Source organism: Pelobates fuscus, chromosome 3, assembly GCF_036172605.1.
Source record: "Pelobates fuscus isolate aPelFus1 chromosome 3, aPelFus1.pri, whole genome shotgun sequence".
NCBI classification, from domain to species: domain Eukaryota; kingdom Metazoa; phylum Chordata; class Amphibia; order Anura; family Pelobatidae; genus Pelobates; species Pelobates fuscus.
In genome coordinates this window covers 317,411,381-317,437,065 of record NC_086319.1, presented here as the reverse complement: position 1 = coordinate 317,437,065, position 25,685 = coordinate 317,411,381, and positions in this window count along the sequence as shown.

Sequence of the window (25,685 nt, the reverse complement as noted above, 5' to 3'; positions counted from 1 at the left end):
TGTGTTCGCCTGCCGTGGCGAACGCGAACACGCTATGTTCGCCAGGAACTATTCGCCAGCGAACAGTTCGGTACATCACTACACAAGACCTCTGAACGTGTCTTGTAGTATCTTGTAGCATCTGGTACCAAGAAAGCAGTAGATCCTTTATGTCCTGTAAGTTGCAATGCGGGGTCTCCATGGATCAGATTTGTTGTTCCAGCACATCCCACAGATGCTCAGTTAGACTGAGATCTGATGAATTTGGAAGCCAAGGAAACACATTGTCATGTTCCTCAAACCATTCCTGAACAAATTTTGCAGTGTGGCAGGGTGCATTATCCTGCTGAAAGTGGCCATTACCATCAGGAAACACCATTTGCCAAGTCAGTGGTCTGCAGCAATCTCTAGGTAGGTGCAGTGGCGTACTAAGGGGGTGGCGGAGGGGGCGGTCCCCCCCGGGTGCCACCAGGGAGGGGGGTGCCATGACCCTGGTCTGGGTGCTGGAGGGGGCTGTGAGAGCTGTACCCCCATGGTAGTTAGGGTGCAACCAGAACAGCTCACACAAGCAAAGAGCAGCTGAACTGGCCGCACGGAGGTAAAGTGGGGGCGGAGCTAAGCAAAATCAGGGCACAGCCAAACCGGCAGTGGGGGCGGGGCTTAATATGGTTCTTACCCGCTGCTGTTAGGAGGTGCAGCAAGATGGAATGTCTGCTTCTCCACAGACTTCAGAGAAGGACTTCAGGGAATCCAGTCCTCCTACAGCCCACTGTCCGTAAGTAAGAGTGTGTGTCTGTGTGTGTGACTGTGTGTCTGTGTGTGTGTAAAACTGTCTGCCTGTAACTGTGTGTGTAACTGTCTGCCTGTAACTTTGTGTGTATGTGTGTGTAACTGTCTGCCTGTAACTGTGTGTGTGCGTATGTGTGTGTGTGAGACTGTCTGTGTGTATTATTATTATTATTATTGCTATTTATGTAACTGTCTGCCTGTAACTTTGTGTGTGTGTGTATGTGTGTGTGTGTGTGTAACCATATGCCTGTAACTGTGTGTGTGTGTGTGTGTGTGTGTGTGTATGTGTGTGTGTGAGACTGTCTGCCTGTAACTGTCTGCCTGACTGTCTGCCTGTGACTGTTTGATGTTGCCTGTAACCTGTGTGCATGTGTCTGCTGCCGTCGTGTGTGTGTGTCAATGTATATGTGACTGTCTGCCTGTAACTGTGTGCATGACTGTCTGCACAGGATCCGTCCCCGGTGCCAAATGCTCTAGGTACGCCCCTGGGTAGGTGGTACATGTCAAAATAACACCCACATGAATGTCAGGATCCAATGTTCCCAGCAGAACATAACATTGCCTCCTCTGGTCTTCCTTCTTCCCATGCTGTATCTTGCTTGCTTTTATAAATCTATTTAAAAAATGTGATACATCAGTCCAGGCAAACTTCTACCATTGCTCCATGGTCCAGTTCTGGCGTGCAAATCCCCATTGAAGGTGGACAGGGGTCATTATGGGCACTCTGACCGGACTGCGTCTACACAGCCCCATTTATGTTCTGATACCTTTCTATCATGGGAAGCGTTAGGTTCCTCAGCAATTTGAGCTACAGTAGCATTCTGTGTGATCGGACCAGTGAGCCTTGTGATGTGATGTCAAGCTGAAAAACATAGAAACAAGTGAAAGGTTGTGGAAAACAACTGTTGTCCATACACCACATCTTCTTTAAGCTGTCCACATGAAATACTGTAAACATTTTATTGTTTGCATAATGTAAACCTGAGTCTATCGTGTGATACAATTATAATCTGAGAGTGTTGTGTCGGTAAGCTATCGTCATGTGAAGTGTCCTTTGGTTCAGTTTTTACCGTCATTCTACCGTATGTGTCCCTCGAGTAATACCTACCAGTGGACACCCTAACAACCCCCCAAGAGTATAGGGCGGGAGAAAAGAGTGGAGGGAAAATACTCGCCTCCTGTCATTATTAAAATTAAGATTATCTGTACACTACGTTAGCATAATCTACAATTTTATTACATGACAGGAGGCTTCCTATTTTGCATTTTTAACGCTGTGGTAAAAACGCAAAGGACGCGTGCGATGATTGGCGAAATAAAATACCCTGAAGGTATTTTCCCGTGTCCAATCCGCAGTACGTAAAATATCGGTCAAAGAGGCTCCCGTCAAAAAGGCCCTAGATGCCGCTGTCCCCCTGACTGAATGGGCCCCAAAACTAGTGTCAATTCCTGCTAACGATAGTAACCATCTTATCCACCTGGCTAATGTAGTTGTAGTAACTGGTTTGTGAGGTTTGGTGTATGAAAATAATAAGTGTCCGGATCCCGAAGCCCACAGGGGCGTCGTGACCTCAACATACCTGAGCAGTGTATCGATGACACAAAGACGAGGAACCGTCGGAAAAAAGGGGTAGGACTGTCAGGGTACCTGTAGTCTCTACCCCTGAGACGGGTAGAGACTTAGACGTTTTTCCATCCAGACGGCATGATTCTCCCGTTCCTCGCGGTCCCCTCGCGCATGTAAACGCCGGCCGCGAGAGAACTATGCCTTTTTGTAACGTGACGCTCAATAGTTGACGTCATGACGCTATTCTAGCCCGACCTGTCAGTCAAATCCCGGACACGAATCAGGTCTCGGCTGAGGCGTGATTAGTCTCTAGAGCCAGGGTATTTAAGGGAGCTCTCAGCATTTGCTCATTGCCCTGTCGTGGTTCTAGCCAGCCTAGTCACACAGTGCTCTTGTATTCTCTTGTCTTTTGGTTCTGACCCAGCTTTATTATTACTTACCTGTCTTCTCTGTTATCCTTGACCCGGCTTGTCTCTCGCTTACCTGTCTTCTCGTTCCCTCGACCTCGGCTTGTCCCTGACCATTCTATACGTAGTTTTACGTTAAGTCCGGCCATTCTAAGGTCCGGTATACGTATCTGCTACTCTTTGTACTCTGCGTGTTGGATCCCTGTCCCGATCCTGACATTACGACAGGGCAAATGGATCCTGCAGGTACAAACTGTCAGCTTGGTTCTCCTGATCCTAGGTTTGACGCCATGGATCATAGAATGGATCAGATGGCACTGGCACTACAGGCGTTACTATCACGTCCTAATAATCCACCTGAGGAGATGCGTAATACTTCTATTCCTCCTGTGAGTTCAGGGCTAGAGGTAGCCACTGTAGGTGCTTCTTCCCGAGTTACCCCACCTGTACGTTATGCTGGTTCTCCTGAAAGGTGTCGTGGCTTTTTGAACCAGATCAGTATCCATTTCGAGCTACAACCCCGTTCCTACCCTACTGATAGGGCAAAGGTGGGATTTATTATCACCTTACTCATTGAGAAGGCTCTGAGATGGGCTAATCCCTTGTGGGAGAATGATAATCCATTAGTCTATAACTATAATGCCTTTGTAGCTGCTTTTAGAAGAACTTTTGACCCCCCTGGCAGAAAGGTCAATGCAGCTAGATTACTGTTGCACCTTAGACAAGAGAACCGAACACTTGTGGATTACGCACTAGAGTTCAGGTCTTTGGCGCCAGAGGTTAAGTGGAATGAACAGGCTTATATAGACGTATTTTTAAACGGATTATCCGATGTAATACTTGACGAGGTAGCGACGAGAGAGCTTCCCGAGAATTTGGAGGACTTAATTTCCTTTATCTCTCGCATTGACGAACGTCTAAGAGAGAGGCAGAACACTCGAGATAGAACCGGTAGACCTTCCTTTAGACTAGCTCCTTCATTTCAAAGTCCTGAAACCAAAACTCCACAGTTTCCAGAACCTATGCAGATAGGCCTTACTCGCTTCTCAGAAGAGGAGAGACAGTACAGGAGAAGGGAGGGACTGTGTATGTATTGTGGAGTCAGAGGTCACTTACGTTTGAATTGTCCCAATCGCCCGGGAAACGCTCGCACCTAAGTTTCTCTAGAGGACAGGCCTTGGGTGTTTCTATTTTGTCCTCTACTCATAACTACAAAGAACACAGGCTTCTATTACCCGTCTCTTTAACTTGGGAGAAGGGAACTTTAGAGACTGTGGCATTGATAGACTCCGGAGCTGCTGAGAGCTTTATCGACCAAGTTTTTCTCACCAAACACGCTATCCCATCCCAGTTAAGGAAGACACCTTTGGCTGTTGAGGCCATAGATGGTAGACCTTTAGTTGAGCCTCTGATTTTCCGGGAGACCACACCTCTTAACTTAACTACTGGTATTCTACACAAGGAGGAGATATCTCTACTACTCATTTCATCTCCTTCTGTTCCCATAGTCCTGGGATACTCCTGGCTGAAGAGACATAACCCCATTATAGATTGGAAATCAGGGGAAATAGTCTCGTGGGGTCAGGGTTGTCAAGAGAGATGTTTAAAGAGAGTGTCACCCCTTTGTATTGTTAACACACTTAATAACTCTACCGACTCTACTAAAGTACAGATACCGTCCTTGTATCTAGATTTAAAGGCGGTATTTGACAAAGGAAAGGCTGATACCTTACCACCACACAGGCCTTTTGATTGCAAAATTAATTTACTTCCTGGTACTATGCCTCCCAGGGGCCATGTATACCCTTTGTCTATGAATGAGAACTTAGTCTTAGAGGAGTATATTCGTGAGAACCTAGACAAAGGGTTCATTAGGAGATCCTCCTCCCCTGCTGGGGCTGGATTTTTTTTTTTGTTAAAAAGAAGGATGGTTCTTTAAGACCTTGCATTGACTACCGAGGTTTGAACAAGATAACCATTAGAAATGCCTATCCGATCCCCTTGATCACCGAGCTTTTTGATCGATTAAAGGGTTCCAAGATTTTCACTAAGTTAGACCTCAGAGGTGCTTATAACTTGGTGAGAATTCAGCAGGGACACGAGTGGAAGACTGCGTTCAATACTCGTTATGGGCACTATGAGTATACTGTAATGCCTTTTGGTCTCTGTAATGCCCCGGCGGTATTTCAGGATCTTATTAATGAAGTTCTTAGGGAGTTTCAGCATGACTGTGTTATTGTATACCTCGATGATATACTTATACATTCCAGGGATATTGAGACTCACCACGGACAGGTCAGAAGGGTTTTGCACAAACTTCTTCAACATGGCTTGTACTGCAAATTAGAGAAATGTAGCTTTGACCAATCCCAGACTACCTTTCTTGGTTACGTGATTTCTGGAGAGGGGTTTGAAATGGATCCGGAGAAACTCCAATCCATTTTAGATTGGCCTTTACCTAAGGGTCTCAAGGCCATTCAGAGATTTATTGGTTTCTCTAATTATTACAGACGTTTCATTAAGGGTTACTCCTCTATTATTGCTCCTATCACCAATATGGCCAGACAAGGGGCAGACACTAAGAATTGGTCTACTGAAGCACTTCTGGCTTTTAAGACTCTCAAGGAGCTGTTTGCTTCCGCACCAATTTTAGTTCACCCTGATACTACTCTACCTTTCCTACTCGAAGTTGACGCTTCTGAGACGGGTATAGGTGCCATCCTGTCCCAAAGGTTGGGTGTGGATAAACCATTACATCCATGTGGGTATTTTTCCAAAAAATTATCGGGTACTGAGAGCAGATATGACATTGGTGACAGGGAACTCCTAGCGGTTATCATGGCTTTAAAGGAGTGGAGACATCTATTGGAGGGGACTTTGCATCCTGTTACCATTTTGACGGATCATAAAAACTTATCCTATATTGGGGAGGCTAAACGATTATCATCTAGACAGGCCCGTTGGTCTATATTCCTCACTCACTTCAATTACATACTCACATATAGGCCTGGTTCTAAGAATTCTAAAGCTGATGCCTTGTCTCGCCAACATGAACCTTCTGCCATATCTGAGCCGGTTTTATCCACTATAGTACCTAAGTGTAATATCATCGCTAACACAACTCTCAAAATCCATTCTCCGCTTCTGGATCAGATCAGGAGCTTGCAGCATCTGGCACCTAGACTGACTCCTGCATCTAGACACTTCGTTCCTCCTGAACTCCAACTGGAGCTCTTACAGTGTCTTCACGAGAGTAAGGTGGCTGGTCATCCGGGCGTTCGCAAAACATATTCCTTGATCTCTAAGGATTTCTGGTGGCCTTCCTTATGGAGGGATATTAAGGATTTTATCGGAGCCTGTGAGGTCTGTACTAAGACTAAACTACCTCATTCGCTTCCTTGTGGTCTCTTACATCCCCTGGAAGTTCCAGAAAAACCTTGGTCCTGTTTGGCGATGGATTTTATTGTGGATTTGCCTGTTTCGAAAAAGCACACTGTTATTCTCACAGTGGTGGATAGGTTTACCAAGATGGCTCATTTCGTGCCTTTACCTAAACTTCCGACTTCACCTGAATTAGCGGAGATTTTTGCTAAAGAGATCTTTCGCTTACATGGGATACCTTCCGAGATTACTTCTGATAGAGGTTCCCAGTTTGTTTCACGTTTCTGGAGATCATTCTGTTCTCAACTAGGCATTAAATTGAATTTTTCTTCTGCTTATCACCCTCAGTCTAACGGAGCCGCTGAACGTACCAATCAAAAGATTGAACAATATCTGCGTTGTTTTGTTTCTGAACACCAGGACGATTGGGTCGGTCTGATTCCTTGGGCAGAGTTCGCACACAATTCTTGTTTGCGATTCAACTCGCTCTAGCCCCTTTTTCATGAATTATGGTTTTCATCCTTCCATTCTTACGTCGGTTCCTTCTTCCCAGGGGGTACCGTCGGTTGATACTCATGTTGCCAATCTGAAGAAGTTGTGGGATCAGACTCGACAAATTCTCCTACATAATTCTATACTGTATAAAAAACACGCTGACAAACGCAGAAGGCCGGCTCCTAGTTTTGTCCCTGGTGATAGGGTATGGTTGAGTACTAGAAACATTCGTTTGAAAGTACCGTCTATGAAATTCGCTCCTCGCTACATTGGACCCTATAGGATCCTGAATCGAATTAATCCTGTTGCTTTATCGCCTAGCGCTCCCCTCTGCCTTACGTATTCCTAATTCCTTTCATGTTTCCTTGCTAAAACCCCTGATCTGTAACAGATTCTCCTCCAAGGCCTCCTCTCCTCACTCTGTTCAGGTTGAGGGCCAGGAGGAGTACGAAATCAACTCCATCATCAATTCTCGAATCTCCCGGGGGAAAATTCAATACCTGGTTGACTGGAAGGGATATGGTCCAGAAGAGAGGACCTGGGTACCACAGGAGGATGTCCATGCTACTCGTCTACACAGGGCATTTCATTCCCGCTTTCCATCTCGTCCCGGTTCCTTCCGCCCGGTGGGCGTTTCTGAGAGGGGGGGTACTGTCAGGGTACCTGTAGTCTCTACCCCTGAGACGGGTAGAGACTTAGACGTTTTTCCATCCAGACGGCATGATTCTCCCGTTCCTCGCGGTCCCCTCGCGCATGTAAACGCCGGCCGCGAGAGAACTATGCCTTTTTGTAACGTGACGCTCAATAGTCGACGTCATGACGCTATTCTAGCCCGACCTGTCAGTCAAATCCCGGACACGAATCAGGTCTCGGCGGAGGCGTGATTAGTCTCTAGAACCAGGGTATTTAAGGGAGCTCTCAGCATTTGCTCATTGCCCTGTCGTGGTTCTAGCCAGCCTAGTCACACAGTGCTCTTGTATTCTCTTGTCTTTTGGTTCTGACCTGGCTTTGTTATTACTTACCTGTCTTCTCTGTTATCCTTGACCCGGCTTGTCTCTCGCTTACCTGTCTTCTCCCTGACCATTCTATACGTAGTTTTACGTTAAGTCCGGCCATTCTATGGTCCGGTATACGTATCTGCTACTCTTTGTACTCTGCGTGTTGGATCCCTGTCCCGATCCTGACAAGGACACGGATTTGGAGTCCGTCTTTGTCCTGCGTGAAATCAAAAACGTAACACCGACGGAGGTTATAGAGAACCCATCTACGTTGAATGCTCGAACATCCGAAACCCGACGAAATGATACTAAACATAACAACAAAGTGAGCTTGGCTGTCAATTGTCTGAGTGACAGGGCCGTGTTATCAGGCCAGACCCTAATGAAGCGAATAACCACGTCTACATCCCATAGACGTTGACATTTCGGAGCTGGTGGTCTGGCTAATTTTATGCCCCTTAACAGCCTGCACACTAATGCGTCTTGTCCCACTGGGGTACCATTGATAGGGATGTGTGCTGCTGAGATAGCGGAGCGAGTAACATTAATAGATCGGTATGATTTTCCGTTGGAGAAAAGGTATGAAAGGAAATTTAATATGGCTGAGACAGGTGCTGTAAAGGGATCAAGACACCGTCCCAAACACCAGCGGTCCCATATATTCCATGCTGCCATGTAGCTTCATCTTGTACCTGGTGCCCATGAGTCCCATAGGAGGTCTTTAGTCGTTTGCGATAGATCTGGGACTGCCCAGGATCCCCTGAAAGAGTCCAGACTACTAATTCTACGGTCCTGCATTATTAATGGGTGAGGTTCCGCACCCGGGTTCGTGAGAATCGTTGGAAAGGTTGGTAGTACCAGTGGATGGTCCTGTGATAATGCCAGTAGGTCCGGGAACCACGCTTGGCTTCTCCACAGTGGTGTTACTAGTATCAACGATGTTCTGGACATCCGTATTTTGTGTAGTACCCTTGCCAGCAGCGAAAAAGGTGGGAAGGCGTAAGCTCCTACTGATGGCCAGCGTTGTAGGAACGCGTCTACTGCCTCGCTCTGCGGATCCGGTAGCCAGCTGTAATACCTTGGCAGTTGTGCATTCGGGCGTGATGCGAAAAGGTCTATGTGGAGCGGTCCCTTCGTAGAAAACGTTGTATTTCCTTCCGAATGTTTGCGATCTTCGACTTGGGAAGGCGTAGCGTGCATGACACTGAGTCTATCTCGAATCTGAGAAATTGGACAGTTCTTGACGGGGAGAGTGACGACTTCTCTTTGTTCACTATGAAGCCTAAAGATTCCAGAAAGTGCACTACAGATTTCGTTTGAGATCGAAGTCTGGATTCGCTCTCGCAGAATATCAGAATGTCGTCTAGGTAAATTAGACACCGAGTACCCAATGTCTGTAAATGCGCCACTGCCGGCTTGAGTAGTTTTGTGAAGCACCAAGGAGCGGAACTGAGTCAGAACGGGAGACATGTGAATTGACATGTGCGACCTCTCCAGTGGAAACAAAGGAATGGCTGGCTGGACTGGGCCATCGGGACTGACAGATAGGCGTCTTTTAAATCCAAGCGGGTGAACCAGTCGTGATCCCCCCTGGGATGGAAGGTGCCTCTAGTGAACGGTGGTCTTGATGGGAAGAAAGCTTGCGACGTGTGGGTTCTGGGGCCTGTCGGCCAGAAGTGGGTGGTGGCTCGGCCCTGTTGGCGACCAGCCCTGCCGAAAAGCCCCCTGTATATTGTGGGTTTGCGGAAAACTTGATTGATCGAAGTTTGAGCTTTGCTTAAAGTGGTGAAGAGGTTCATGTGCTTCTTCAATTCGCCAATGAAAGGGTCCCCAAACAATTGGCCGTTGGCTTGCGGGCCCGACTCATTTTTTCCCAGCTCCAGCAGTTTGGAGTCCATTTTGAGCAGGGCGGCCTTGCGTTTCTCTGTACATAGGGCTGCGTTGGTATTGCCCAACGTGCAGATCGCCCGTTGAGCCCATTCCCGGATTGCATGGGCGTCTAGAGTACTGCCCCCAGTGAGGGCGTCATCGGCCAGATATAACATTTTTGTTAGTGGGCCTAGCATGTCTAAAAGCTTATCTTGTGACGCTTTGAGGCCCTTCTCGATGCCTTTGCATGGATCACGGCCCGCTCGTGACATGAACAAGACTACCGTAGCGTCAAATTCTGGGGTATGAGCAATCTTGTCCGGAAGTATGGGTCTCAGACCTTCGGCCTTTAGTCTTGCGCGTACTTCTCTTTCAATTGGCTGTCGTAGCCAAAAATGAATGAATTGGGCCAGGTGGTCTGGGAGACCCCACTCTGATGACCTTGGGTGGCGTATTGTGCGCGGATCAAACATCGGCGTGCCCTGGGGATCCAGGAACGCACCCTCTTCCGATCCGTCTGCCCGGATGCGGGATTTCCTCAGTCCATGACGGGTGTCTCTGTCTTCGTCTGGGTCCGATCCAGGGTCATCTTGGCGTGTGTCCAACCAGTCTTCCTCCTCGGACGGTGAATCCTCCACCTTGCATTCATCCATAACCTCTAGTGCAGGAGGTGGGTTATGTTCTTCCTCATCAGAAGATGATAGTGGGAGGGTAGAAGGGTCTTGGCGTTCCGCCTGGCGACTCCTTTTCAGTGGAGCCTTGCCCTTCGATTTTCGTGGGGCTGGGCCATTACCTTTCCAATGTCTCTTGGATGAGACCAGGTCCCCTGCAGACCGTTCCAGGTCTTTAGCATCAGGATCCTCGCCTGAATTATGGGCCCATAATTTGGCTATAGCCTTCTCCATGGAGGCCGCTACCGCCGAGTTAATCATAGACTGAATGTCTGTTTGTGTGGGCTGAGAGGATTCACTCATAATGCCATGGTCTGTCTGTGGGAGATCGGACAGGGTCAGTTACCGAAATACTGGAAAGTAAATGGTAATGAATATTGTGGCCTTCCACTTACGACTGGGGTTCCCCAGTGTATAAGAATGGACCCAAACGGTTCGTAGACCGGTCCTGTATGTGTTGCACCGCTGGCTGTAATCATGGGCTGGTGAGGGGGTCACCCTCTGTGAGACCGGGATGAGCGGTCATAAATTAACAGGTGAAATTCGTTCAGCCTGTGTCGTCCGATGATAAAGTTCTAGGACGTGTCCCAATAATGATAGCCCAATGGAAATCTATTATCGTAGATTTCACCTCCGTTGTCTGGAGGATTTCTACGGGTCACCCGAGTTGGAGGGTGCCGGTGTTAATATCTGCAGCTTATGAATAGGGGGGTCACCCCAATAATTGTTACAGCTTGGTGCAGTGTCAGCACACGCCTGGGGGTCACCCAGTGCAGGGGGGTCACCCCTTTAATCACAATAATCAGTGTGCTTGCGGGGGGTCACCCCGCTAAGAGGGGTCACCTCTGTAGAGTACACTTCTACTGATCAAATCAGAGTGTGTCTCTTTAAATATATATTTATTATTGTATTGTTTCAATTGTATTTCCACAGATTAACTTGAGTAAGTTTTCAGTCAGAATTATCCAGTTGCCTGTCTCTTTAAATGTAGAGCAACATGAGGTAAGCAGATGTATGTAATTAAATGATGTGTGATTGAAATGGCCGACCGTTTGAATTGACGGTTTGTCAGTAACAAAGATGGCCGACTTGGATCTCGCGGTCTTCCGCGGGATCCAAGATGGCCGCGGTTCGCGCCAAAATGCTGAGCGGTCCGCGGTCGCGGTGTTAGCCGCGATCGTGGCCGTCAGCCACCAACTACAGAAAAATACCAGATCTCCCCGCTCCCACCTCCCCACACGAATCCCCCCCCAGAGGTAATCCCTGCACCTAATGTTAAGCGCGATCGCGGCAGCTACCCGCGATCGTGCAGCCAGCAGGGAAATGAAGGAATACAGGGAGGGGAGAGGCAGAGAGGGAAAGCAGGGGAATAAAACTGTAAGAGAAAACAACTCAATCTAAGAAACTGAAAATTACGTTTTAACACTTAATTAAGACAAAATAATGAGAGCTATTTTTTAAATAAAAATATGAATAATAGTAATGTGATATGAATAAAAATAGTAGAATATAGCAGAAGAAATCAATACTCTGACCTGTGCCTTGGCTGGAGCAGCAAAGAAAAGAGGAAATGGAGAGCCTGTCAGGGACTGATATACTAGATGTGCTGGACTCTGATTGGTTAAAACTTTTCTTTTGATTGATTGACTTGTGCTGCTGGAGGCATAAAGTAAAGAAAGTTTATGCAAAATAGGAAGCCTCCTGTCATGTAATAAAATCATGCTCTCGGGCCTACAACAAAATCTGAAACAGATGTGGGAGGCGGATCTGGACGCCTTAACTGCCACAGTCCAAGCTGTAACGGCACGCACTCAGACCACCGAGACAGGCCTTGCAGACCTCAAGCAGGACCACCATGCTCTAAGAGACACGGTCCAACAGCTGCAGCAAGAGCATGCCACCATGGCCAGACAGCTTAAAATAATAGACAACAGGGGCAGGAGACCCCAAGGAAGGCCCGGCCCTATTGGCCGCACTTGGACTGTCTGATCAAGCCGCAGGGGCCGCTGCCCGCCCTAAACCTCAGAATACGGAGGGCAGGGAAGATCCCACACCTAAAGGGAAAAGAGGCAACATGACTTAACTGCCAGACCAATACAATTTTGCTCTATTTATCAGCCGGGACACTTTTGTTTTATGCATAGTTTGATTTTGCTAATTTTCTCCGGTATCACTGTTTCCGCCCAGAGTGGGCCTGTTCAATCACCCTACCCATTTAGCCATTAAGAAATGAATGAGATGTCCTGAGACCACGTCTCTATGTTCCGGTGCACAAATCCTCCCCCCCCCCCCCCCCCCCCGGCCCCAGGGTATAGGGGCTGCACATTCAATGGAGCTTCCTACTACTGACAAGACACTGGCCAGCATGACACCACTACAGTAGTTCAGCAGACACACCAAACAGACCTCCAGAGCGCACAAAGTTCCAATACCCTTAGACCGACAAGTAATAGTAGGGCTATAACAGCCACTACCACTAGCCTCCCACTTAGACAATCCACACCTAGCTTTCTAACTACTAGTTATTAGGCGAAGCACACCCAAGCGGCTACCCCCTAGACGTAGGTGGTCAGTTCCTCTCCAATTCTGGGGGGATAGTCACTGACACTCCGTAGCAATAGTAATACGTATAGAAGCTACCCTTTCAGATACTCTGTCCAACTAGCCCTGCAATCAACAGACCCTGACAGCGCTGTGGGCGACTTTGGAGCGCTATTTCCCGCTCTCTACCATGTTCTGTCACCTCTTGTTAAAACCTTCCAGACAGACCAAAAAAACATAAAATGGTGCAAACATAATGTACTAGGCCATGCATTTATATATATACTGCATAACCATGTTGCGAACCTTGATGTGGCCGTTGTGGCAATTCAACGTATATGTTTTACCTCTTGCACTGAAAAAGAAAGATAAAAAAAAAAAAAAAAAGATCCAACCAAAATTGAGGATAGTTTTAGTGTTTTTGACAATCTTTATTTTGTGTTATTCAATTTGGTAGCAATATAGCAAACATTGAATAAGAACATATATCAGTTAGCATAGAGTAATACAGCATAACGTTGTGAAGTAAAGCATAACAAATGGCAAAGCTGACAGTAATATAGTTGTAATATATCGAACAGAACATCATATGACAAGGTACATAGCACAGGGGTAGCGAGGGTATCATTTTTTCCCAGCTCCAGCAGTTTGGAGTCCATTTTGAGCAGGGCGGCCTTGCGTTTCTCTGTACATAGGGCTGCGTTGGTATTGCCCAACGTGCAGATTGCCCCTTGAGCCCATTCCCGGATTGCATGGGCGTCTAGAGTACTGCCCCCAGTGAGGGCGTCATCGGCCAGGAATGATCAAGATCTAGGTCAGGTATATGCAAGTTTATGATCCATTACGATGGTCATGTGAGTAGACTTGTGGCATTTTATGAGATCACCGATGCCCCACACCTCACCCACATCCACCAGCTGCCCCCTAGTGAGCTCCCGGGAAATAAGCTAAGGGCTAAGGGGTAGATGAGTGAGATAAAGAGGGAAGAAGAAAAATAAAGAAGGGGATAGAAAGTTACTAGGTACGCTGCAGGTTTCCAACACCCGGCCCCTCTTAGCTACATATCCTTAGTGCTCAGGTCAACTGGCCAATCCCACCTCAGTGCTCAGGTCAATGGCCAATCCCACCTCAGTGCTCAGGTCAATAGCCAATCCCACCTCAGTGCTCAGGTCAATAGCCAATCCCACCTCAGTGCTCATGTCAATAGCCAATCCCACCTCAGTGCTCAGGTCAATGGCCAATCCCACCTCAGTGGTCAGGTCAACTGGCCAATCCCACCTCAGTGCTCAGGTCAATCCTACTGAGGCAAATTTATACACATCAACAGAGACACCGGACATTTTGTTTCAGTGTCTCCCCCTATCTTTTTGTGTACCCATGTTGAAACTACGATCTCAAATCTGATACTTATCAACTATTTGGAGGCTGTTGAAATTTTAATTTAAGTTTACATTTTTGGCTGGGGTCTGCTGGGCACCACGACCTGCCTCTACTACCAACAGCGCAGAGCTGGAAGTTACTAAACGGTAACTTCCAGTAACCCACACAAACTTAGCTTATTGGCTGAGAATGATCAGCTGACACTCTCAGCCCATGAGCTAAGCCCAGCACTACAGGGCTTAGCATAGGAGAGCAAATGTTCTAAAAATGGTTTGACTGCTGTCAATGGTGGGGTGGTCAAGGACACCATAACCACTACAGCAAATTACTTTAGAATGTTCCTGTAAAAGAATCAGGACATTCCATGCTGAGTTTTGGACCAGTTTTCCATGATGGAATGGACTCTGATTAGTCCTCAATGGGTTAAAAGCGAACATGTTTCATATGTGCATTCATGCAATTATAATTCGTGCTCTGCTCTCTAAATGGAAACATATTCTCTGTTTTTTTTGCACCTGTTGCCTATCTTGCTAAAACCATGCAGCCAGATAATATATTAGTTACGTGCGTGTGTGCTGTGATAGATCAGATGTATCCTGGATGCCGTCTTCCTCGATATATATTATTTACATCACATTAATACTCAAACCTCCCTGTGTCAAACCAGGTTAAGAGGAATAATAAACAGAAGTGGCGGCAAATATACAACTCATTCCACGGAGACTTTTTATCTTGATTTTTTTTCCATAATCCTTTGAACGTTAAAATAACAGTTTTCTTGGTCTGCTTAATGCACAGAAAGTCGCTCTGCATATTTAAATAACAATATGTCAGTTGAATGCATATGGATAGACAGTAGAAATGTTTAGTTAGTATGATACAAGGCTCTGCATGAATAAAGATTAGCTCAATTCAAAAATTTTAAAAACGTGGTTTGGGAAATATAAGACTGTAACCAGTATAATACAGTATGTTAAACGCTCAAACTCCAGTTAACTAAGGTTTACAAGCTAAGCAGGAGAAAAGACTGTAAGGACCCTGTACAGCAAGCATGTTAAACTTGTGTCCCGCGGGCCGCATGCGGCCCACAATGACTATAGTTACAGCCCAGCAGAGGCAGCTCTCTAATTAGGCGATTTAGGCGGCTGCCTAAGGCCTTGTGGCAAAGAAAAGACATCAAATCAGCCAAAGAGTTGGGCCTCACCTACGAAGAATATCAAGACCTCAAAACAATGGTGTCCCTCCTTGAAGAACAAGATGACAAACAGCCTCTTACTAACTGCAAACCTCTGAGCTGGTATACCCCTAACTTCAAAGAAGTATCAAGTGTGGACTTATTTGTCCAGATGACGACCAAATGTGTGGAATCACTTCCACCACCTGAGAAAATCAGGGAAAACTTGACCAGAGTAGAACGGGAAGCATTGAGGGAACTCACTGGCAACAAAGACCTAATTATAAAACCGTCCGACAAAGGAGGAAATATAGTACTGATGGATCAAACAATGTATCTGGACATGTGTATGGAACACCTGAAAGATACTAACCAATACAGAGCACTCTCTCAGGATCCAACCAGCGTGTTCCTTACAGAACCAAGAACTATGCTAACTAGAGCATTAGAAATGAACATAATTACGAAGGAAGAATTCCAATTTATGATTCCCAACAACTATCCAACCATCTCAACTTTCTACTGCCTTCCGAAGGTCCACAAATGTCTCACTAATCCTCCTGGCAGACCAATTATTTCCGGTAACAACTCCCTGACGGAAAAAGCAAGCAAGTTCATTGAGAAACTACTTCATCCCTTTGTCATCAATTTAGAATCACACGTTCAGGACACCAAACAAGCGCTATTAATGTTGGAAAACCTAGTGGTTCCTCCCTACACTCTACTTGCAAGTTTGGATGTTGTATTGCTATACAACAACATCCCACATGAAATAGGCTTGCATGCCACATCCTACTTTCTACTCAAATCCAGTAAATTTAACTCTGATCAAATCAAATTCATACTAGAAATCTTGGAGTTCATCTTAACCCATAATTATTTTGTTTTTGACAGCACCTACTACTTGCAACTAGTTGGCACTGCGATGGGCACAGCTTGTGCTCCCAGCTATGCGAACTTATATTTAGGGTGGTGGGAAGAGACAACACTTAACGATATCTGCCAATATCATCAGTATATCCACAAGCGGATTAGATACATCGACGATATCCTGTTGTTCTGGACTGGCTCTATTCCAACTTTCACTAACATGGTTAATGAGTTGAATGACAATCAAATTGGACTCAAACTGACATATGTAATCCATGAGACACAGTTGGAATTCCTAGATCTTAGGCTCCTACTCCATCTAGATGGAACAGTTGACACAGAGCTCTTTAGGAAAAGTACTGCATCAAACAGCCTCCTACATTGGCAAAGTTTTCATCCGCACCGACTCAAGGCCGGGATCCCATATGGCCAGTACTTGCGAGCAAGAAGAAACTGCTCCAGCGATGAGTCCTTTCGATCTGAGGCCAACAAACTACGAATCCGGTTTAAAAATAAAGGATATCCTAACCGGATCCTTAAAAAAGCTTTCCAAAGAGCTTTTACACAAGAAAGAAGTACCAGCCTCAGGTCAACTACACCAACCTCCACTAACAAAATGATCAGATGCATTGGAACGTTTGACGCTAATTGGCAACCTATTAAGGACATCTTTACTCGACACTGGCCTATCTTGCAATATGATAAAGATCTAGATACCAACTTAGTTCCTTACCCAAACATCACGGCACGTAGATCAAGGAACTTAAGAGACCTATTGGTACACAGCCATTTGGAAAGAAAAACCCCTTCAAAAAATTGGCTGACTGCTCCAATGGGGACTCATAAATGTGGCCACTGTAAGGCGTGCCAATTTATTAAAACCTCAAAAGTAGTAAGATGCAGCCAAACTTCTAAAGAATACAAAGTAAAACATTTCATCAATTGTAGCACCACTCGGGTCGTCTATGTGATAACATGTTCATGTGGTACCCAATACATTGGGAAAACGTATCATGAATTTAGGAGACGTATCCTCCAGCATGTCAACTCCGTCACAAATCCCAATCTAAGTACTCCTGTAGCGAACCATGTTCGCCACTTCCACGATGGCAATTCCAACCATTTGTCCTTCCAAGCCCTAGAGAAAATCACTCTGAATTCTAGGAAAGGGAATATTAATTTAACTCTCCTCCAAAAAGAATCCAAATGGATCTATGAGTTCAGAACCTTAACCCCACGGGGTATGAACGAAGAATTTAATTTTACCCCATTTATCCACTAAGTTTGCTTGGGCCTCCACACCCCAATCTTTTGCTTAGGTTGGAAGTTCTGTACACTACGGTTTGTCTTATTAGCTATTATGTGCCTGACAGCTATAACCGATACATATTATGGGCATCTGTTTTATATGATACAAGCAGTAATATTGTTCATTCTCTATACTTATACACAGAATGGACGATCAAATATATAGGATAAGCCACAACAACGATATGCCCGGGTTCATTTGTCTCTCGGGGCATAAATGTTGTCTTGTTTCGTGCTCCTAGGTTTCTTATTAGTGTTTCCTCCTAGGGGTTAATTGGTTTCTAACCCCATTTCAGTTACATTATTCCGTAGTCGGACCATTTCAGCTACATCACGCCGTAGCCGGATCATGATAGGCTAATCACTTATGACGTATCTGGGGACTCCACCAATGAATCCTCGTTACTCACCTTTAAATATCGGTTCAGTTCCCGCACATCGGCTCCCCTCTGATGAGCTGCGGGCGAAACGCGCGCGTCAGGGGCTTCTCGATGATCCACTGCCGCTGCCATTTATTGCTACATCTTACCTTTCCGCACCACGGTCCATGTGGCATCTGGCTCTCGAGTTGACTTCCAGCTGCTTGTTGTAGGGACAAGAACCCACGGCCAAGTTTTTCCGGTTACAAACTAGCCGTACCATCTCACTATCTACAGGCTACCCTGCTGGTTCTGTATACATGTCCCTCTCACTTAGCTGTTAGTCTGTTTAATTTATGCACTTATAACTGTTGTCACTGGGAATTTGCGTCAATCGTGACCTTTCCCGGTATATATTCATTTATTTATAAGATGTTCTACTGGGCACCATCTAAGGCCGCCTAGTGATTTGAGCAAAAATCGTATTTGCGCAATAGACTTTTTTACGGAGCACACTGAAAACTTTTGAACAGTTCCTCCCGTACTTTACGTTCTACTATTACGGTGGTGATCCACACATCGAGCTTAAACATTATACTAAAGGCTAATTACTAATCATACTTCTAACAATTGTTGCTGTTGGGGTTCACTTATGACCGTGATTGATCCCCGACATATTCTGAACATAGAAGGCTTTTACCAGGCACCATCCAAGGCTGTGTTATACGAACGCTGTTAGCATATTGATACATTGTTAACTAAGGGGTTATATACAAGCTGTGGGCAGATTAGCGATCTCCGTGTAGGAGGTCTCAGCCTTTCATTACTACCTATTTAGGCTGTGCTATACGAACTCTGTTAGCATATCGATACATTGTCAACTAAGGGGTTATATACAAGCTGTGGGCAGATTAGCGATCTCCGTGAAGGAGGTCTCAGCCTTTCATTACTACCTATTTAATAAGATCACGCTGTCCCCGTGCATCTTCGGCCTCTATGACAATATGGATGAGTTATTATTTGTGCAGCCATAAGCGTATAGCCTCTATGACAATATGTATGATTAACTGTTTGTGCAGCAAAACGTATAGGTACGAGCACACTATCCTATAAACAGTTATCTACTGGGCAACACTGCTTTTGCGCTAATAGTTTTCTTCATTGAGGACACTGTAAACGTCTGCACAGTCCCTCATTTACTAATGTTCATAACTTTGATTACCTCTACGGTGGCTATACCCACATCAGTTTATTATACCATATTAGGATCAAATTAAGTATCATTGCAGATATGTCATTATGAATAATTAACTGCACTGCTGCCGTTAATTTGAGGGCTTATGCATACAATCTTACTCATATCTCCGATTTGGGTAAATATCTGTCTTTTGCGCAAATAGATTTTTGTTCTGAGGATACTGAAAACGTTGGAACAGTTCCTCTTTTACCAAGTTTGTTACACTGTTGGTGGTGATTCCCACTTTGATTTTAAGGGCTTTATTAAAAGTTATGTATTAAAGGACCACTCTAGTGCCAGGAAAGCATACTCGTTTTCCTGGCACTAGAGTGCCCTGAGGGTGCCCCCACCCTCAGGGACCCCCTCCCGCCCGGCTCTGGAAAGGGGAAAGGGGTAAAAACTTACCTTTTTCCAGCGCTGGGCGGAGAGATCTCCTCCTGCTCTCCTCCTCCGATCCTCCTCTTCTCCTCCCCGTCGGCTGAATGCGCACGCGCGGCAAGAGCTGCGCGCGCATTCAGCCGGTCACATAGGAAAGCATTCACAATGCTTTCCTATGGACGCTGGCGTGCTCTCACTGTGAAAATCACAGTGAGAAGCACGCAAGCGCCTCTAGCGGCTGTCAATGAGACAGCCACTAGAGGACATAGGGGGAAGGCTTAACCCATTCATAAACATAGCAGTTTCTCTGAAACTGCTATGTTTCTGAAAAAATGGGTTAACCCTAGAAGGACCTGGCACCCAGACCACTTCATTAAGCTGAAGTGGTCTGGGTGCCTAGAGTGGTCCTTTAATTACACTTGGGCACTCATCCTCCTCCTTTATGTGTATACTACTTTTGTAGTTCCCTTAGGGTTAACCCCTTGCCTGTGAGTGCCCCTTTCAGGCTTCCAGGTTTCTTCTGTTTTCAGATTTTTTTTCCATAATCCTTTGAACGTTAAAATAACAGAGTTTTCTTGGTCTGCTTAATGCACAGAAAGTCGCTCTGCATATTTAAATAACAATATGTCAGTTGAATGCATATGGATAGACAGTAGAAATGTTTAGTTAGTATGATACAAGGCTCTGCATGAATAAAGATTAGCTCAATTCAAAAATTTTAAAAACGTGGTTTGGGAAATATAAGACTGTAACCAGTATAATACAGTATGTTAAACGCTCAAACTCCAGTTAACTAAGGTTTACAAGCTAAGCAGGAGAAAAGACTGTAAGGACCCTGTACAGCAAGCATGTTAAACTTGTGTCCCGCAGGCCGCATGCGGCCCACAATGACTATAGTTGCAGCCCAGCAGAGGCAGCTCTCTAATTAGGCGATTTAGGCGGCTGCCTAAGGCCTTGTGGCCGCCTAAATCGCCCTAGGGCAGACTGACATGTCGGGTCCTCGGTATAAGACTGAGGGCCCGGCGGCTTGCCCATTATGCCGCCCGGTACAAGACCCTTCCCTCAGTCTGCCCTGAGAGAGAGCCAGCACTACAGTCAGTATGCAGCTCCGCCGGGTGCAGAACTGGAAACTGAAATATCTCACAATCTCCAGCCAATCAGAGCGTTGCAGTGGGTTACCACAGCAACGTTATGACTGGAGATCGCAAGGCACTTACCATGTGGTCTGCAGCTCTGCACGCGGCGGAGCTGCAGATCGGATAAACAGAAAACCGGACCACCAGGGAATGGAATAGGACATTTTTTAGTTTAAAAAAAGGTATTTTTGGTATTGCCCTCTTACACTCACTCCTCCAACCATGCCACATTCACCCTGTCACATTAACACCCTAATCCTGTCACACTTACCTCCCCTCACCCTGTAACACTTCCTCCTCCAACCATGTCACACTCACCTTACCTCATTCTGCCACACTCACCCCCCAACTCTCTCATTAATTCTCGCCTTGTCACACTCACCCTCACAGTTTCCCCTTTACTCATCCTGTCACAGTCTCTCCTAAAGATAATCATCATACGCACAAGTCATAAAACATAGCTTCACAACACAGTGCACAAAGGCCACAGGCAGCCCTCCCATACTGTATACACTGTTCCATATACATCCTATGTCTCTATGAGAATTAAAGTTTTTGTTTTTTGCGGACCACATAAATTTAAACCCTGTTTATGTGGCCTGTGTTAGCCTTTGAGTTTGGCATATCTGCTGTACAGAGTGTCAGATTACCACTCCCCCAACCAGGGCCGTCTATAATATGAATAGGACCCTGGGCAAATAATTTTGTTGGGCACCCTGAGCCCTGCGACCCTCCCAATCCCCCCTCTCCCCCTATTATGCCCAACCCCTAATCACACTGACATACTGACACATACACACACAGACAGACATATTAAAACATTCACAGATACATACTGACACACGCATACACTGACACACAAATATATACTGGCAGACATATTGACACACATTCAGACATACTGACACACACACAGACAGACATACAGACAAACATTAGACATACTGACACAGACAGACATACAGACAGTGACACACACACAGACATACTGACACACACACAGACACAGGGGCGTACTGACCGGTCGGGCACTTCGGACATGGTCCGAGGGCCCGGCCGGGAGGGGGGCCCGCCATCAGGGGGCCCGCCCGCCCCTTTAAATGCTGCAGCCGCCTGAGCGCTCTCTCAAGAGCGCTCAGGTGGCTGCAGCTTCTCACCTCACCTCCCCTCCCCTGTAGCGTGACCGAGCTGCTGTGCGGTCCGGTGCCCGGCCGGAGTGATAGGAAGGTGCTCAGTGTGCACCTTCCTGTCAGTCCGGCCGGGTACAGGAAACAGAAACTCCTGTTCCGCGCGGAACAGGAGTTTCTGTTTCCTGTACCCGGCCGGACTGACAGGAAGGTGCACACTCGGTGTGCACCTTCCTATCACTCCGGCCGGGCACCGGACCGCACAGCAGCTTGGTCACGCTACAGGGGAGGGGGTGGGTAAGAACAGAGAGGGAGGGGGTGGGGGGGAAATGAACAGAGAGGGAGGGGGTGGGGGGGAATGAACAGAGAGGGAGGGGGTGGGGGAAATGAACAGAGAGGGGGGGATGAACAGAGAGGGGGGTGGGGGGGAATGAACAGAGAGGGGGGGTGGGGGGGAATGAGCAGAGAGGGGGCGTGGGGGGGAATGAACAGAGAGGGGGTGGGGGGGGAATGAACAGAGAGGGAGGGGTGGGGGGAATGAACAGAGAGGGAGGGGGAATGAACAGAGAGGGGGGATGAACAGAGAGGGGGGGAATGAACAGGGGGGGAATGAACAGAGAGGGGGTGAATGAACAGAGAGGGGGGAATGAACAGAGGGGGGGATGAACAGAGAGGGGGGGAATCATGGGCGTAGGAACCCAAAAAAATCTGGGGGGGATAGCATTTTTACTCGCCGGGTATATTCTAAAACTAGGAGTTGTTTATCCCATTGTACAGCGCTACGGAATTTGCAGTCGCTATATAAATGATTAAATAATAACATTAAAGGGTCACTACAAGGAAGGGGTTTTACTTACCCAGATACAGCGCCGGGATCCTCCTGATTAGAACCACCCCTACCCTTCCCATGAATATTAGAACCACCCCTACCCCTTCCATGCACAAAAGAACCCCACCTACCCCTTCCACGCATATTAACCCCCTACCCCTTCCATGCATATTAGTACCCCCCTAACCACTTCCATGCATATTAGTACCCCCTAACCCCTTCCATGCATATTAGAACCCACCCTACCTCTTCCATTCATATTAGTACTCCCCTAACCCCTTCCAATAATTTTTCTACCTCCCCCCTCCTCCCATCCATATTAGTAGCCCCCCTAAACCCTTCCAATTATTTTTATACCTACCCCTCTCCCCCTATCCTTATTAGTAGCCCCCCTAACCCTTTCCAATTATTTTTCTGCCATGTTAACTAACGCCAGTGCTGGAGTGCCGCCGTGTTTACATTAAAAGGCCTGCAGGGACAGGCTATAGACACCAGAACCACTACATTAAGCTGCAGTGGTTCTGGGGACTATAGTGTTTCTTTAATGTGAGGTAAATTAGAGATTAGTGCCACAAATAATATACTAGATTGCCTACTTACAACCAGATGAGGATGGTGATGGGCTCTAGCTGCCGTCTGGCTCCACTGGTCTGGTGTAGAACAGGCTCTCTGGAGGCTGTTTGTAACTGGTCCCAAAAATCAATGTTCTGTGAGAACGGGAAGCAGCTCCATTTTTGGGGGGCCCTTTACACAGCTCAAGGTCTGGGTCCCAGGGTCCACCTTCACGTTCCACCAATGAGTTTGTTCACAGGGGGTGGAGTGTGTAGGGGATGTCCTGATATGTGTGTAAGGAATGCATTGTGTGAATCTGTGTTTGTATGTGTAAGGGCTGCAAGGTGTGATTCTGTGTATGTACGGGATGCAGTGTGTGCGTCTGTAAGGGGTGCATTGAGTGTGTGTACGGGGTGCATTGAGTGTGTGTAAGGAATGCATTGTGTGTTTCTGTGTGTGTAAGGATTGCATGATTGTGTGATTGTGTGTGTGTGTGCACGGGCTGCATTGAGTGTGTGTAAGGATGAATTGTGTGTTTCTGTGTGTGTAAGGGGGGCATGATTGTGTGAGTGTGTGATGGATGTCAATCTCTCTCCCTCGTCACTCTCTTTCTCCCCCTCCCTTGTCACTCATTCTCCCCCTCTCTCCCCCTCCCTGTTTCTTTCCCCCCTCCCTGTTTCTTTCCCCACCCCCTCCCTGTTTCTTCCCCCCCTCCCTCCCTGTTTCTTTATCCCCCTCCCTCCCTGTTTCTTTACCCCCTCCTCCCTCCCTGTTTCTTTACCCCCTCTTCCCTGTTTCTTTATCCCCCCCTCCCTGTTTCTTTATCCCCCCTCCTCCCTGTTTCTTTATCCCCCCTCCACCCTGTTTCTTTATCCCCCCTCCTCCCTGTTTCTTTATCCCCCCTCCTCCCTGTTTCTTTCTTCCCCCCTCCCTCCGTTTCTTTATCCCCCTCCTCCCTCCCTGTTTCTTTATCCCCCCTCCCTGTTTCTTTATCCCCCCTCCCTGTTTCTTTATCCCCCCTCCCTGTTTCTTTATCCCCCTCCCTGTTTCTTTCTTCCCCCTCCCTCCCTGTTTCTTTATCCCCCTCCCTCCCTGTTTCTTTATCACCCCCCTCCCTGTTGCTTTTCCCCCCTCTCCCTGTTTCTTTATCTCCCCCCCTCCCTCCCTGTTTCTTTATCTCCCCCCCTCCCTCCCTGTTTCTTTATCTCCCCCCCTCCCTCCCTGTTTCTTTATCTCCCCCCCCCTCCCTCCCTGTTTCTTTATCTCCCCCCCTCCCTCCCTGTTTCTTTATCTCCCCCCCCTCCCTCCCTGTTTCTTTATCTCCCCCCCCTCCCTCCCTGTTTCTTTATCTCCCCCCCCTCCCTCCCTGTTTCTTTATCTCCCCCCCTCCCTCCCTGTTTCTTTATCTCCCCCCCCTCCCTCCCTGTTTCTTTATCTCCCCCCCCCTCCCTCTATGTTTCTTTCTTCCCCCCTCCCCTACCTGTGTTGTAGCGTGGCCGAGCTGTGTACTGTCCGCGGGTACAGGGAGCTTTTGTTTCCTGTATCCGGCGGACTAACAGGAAGTGCACACTCAGTGTTCACTTCCTTTTAGTCCAGCCGGGTACAGGAGACAGATGCTCCCTGTACCGGCGGACTATACCGCGCTCGACCATGCTACATTGAGGGAGTGACAGGAGGGAGCGCTGAGCGCTTCCCTCCTGTCAGCCCCTCTCCTCTGGCTGCGCCCGGGCGGTGAGCCCTCATGGACGCACCAGCCCGGGCAGAGCTGCAGCCGCCTGAGGCTCTCTGCAGAGCGCTCGGGCGGCTGCAGCAAAAGGGGGGCCGGCGGAGCTGGGGGGGATTTCCCCATTACCTGTCCCCCCCGCATGATTTGCTGGGGGGGATACGTCCCCCCCATCCCCCCGGTTCCTACGCCCATGGGGGGAATGAACAGGGGGGAATAAACAGGGAGGGGGGAATGAACAGGGAGGGGGGAATGAACAGGGGGGGTGAACAGAGAGGGAGCGGGGAAATGAACAGAGAGGGAGGGGAGGGGGGTAAGAAGAAAGAGGGAGGGGGGTAAGAAGAGGGTGGGGGGTAAGAAGAGAGAGGGAGGGGGGTAAGAAGAGAGAGGGAGGGGGTAAGAAGAGAGAGGGGGGTAAGAAGAGAGAGGGTGAGGGGGGAGAAGAGAAAGGGAGGGGGTAAGAAGAGAAAGGGAGGGGGTAAGAAGAGAGAGGAAGGGGTAAGAAGAGAGAGGGGGGTAGGAAGAGAGAGGGAGGGGCGTAAGAAGAGAGAGGGGGGGTTAGGAGAAGAGAGGGAGGGGGTAAGAAGAGAGAGGAAGGGGGGTAAGAAGAGAGGGAAGGGGTAAGAAGAGGGGGGAGGGGAGTAAGAAGAGGGAAGAGTAAGAAGAGGTGGGAGTAAGAAGAGGGGGAGGGGGGAGTAAGAAGAGGGGGAGAGTAAGAAGGGGGGTAAGAAGAGAGTGAGGGGGGAGTAAGAAGAGGGGGGGAGTAAGAGGAGGGCAATTGCCCCCTCCCCTGTCCGCAGGCACCGTGCGGGCAGCCGGCAGGGGAGGGAGGAAGAGAGGACCCGGGAGCTCAGCCTGCAGCTCCTCTGGGTCCTTCTTGCACGAGCGGTTGCAATGTTACGGCTCTTGCGAGAG